This window comes from Sinocyclocheilus anshuiensis, unplaced genomic scaffold, assembly GCF_001515605.1.
Source record: "Sinocyclocheilus anshuiensis isolate Anshui unplaced genomic scaffold, SAMN03320099.WGS_v1.1 scaffold280, whole genome shotgun sequence".
Taxonomy (NCBI): domain Eukaryota; kingdom Metazoa; phylum Chordata; class Actinopteri; order Cypriniformes; family Cyprinidae; genus Sinocyclocheilus; species Sinocyclocheilus anshuiensis.
The window spans coordinates 17,503-17,702 of NW_015558575.1; positions in this window are offsets into that span (position 1 = coordinate 17,503).

Sequence of the window (200 nt, forward strand, 5' to 3'; positions counted from 1 at the left end):
TCTCCTGTGCTCTTCGCTCCTCTGTCTCTCTCTCCTGTGCTCTTCTCTCCTGTGCTTTTCTCTCCTCCGTCTCTCTCACCTGTGCTATTCTCTCCTCCGTCTCTTTCCTGTGCTATTCTCTCCTCCGTCTCTCTCTCCTGTGCTCTTCTCTCCTCTCTCCTGTGCTCTTCTCTCCTCTGCCTCTCTCTCCTGCGCTCTTC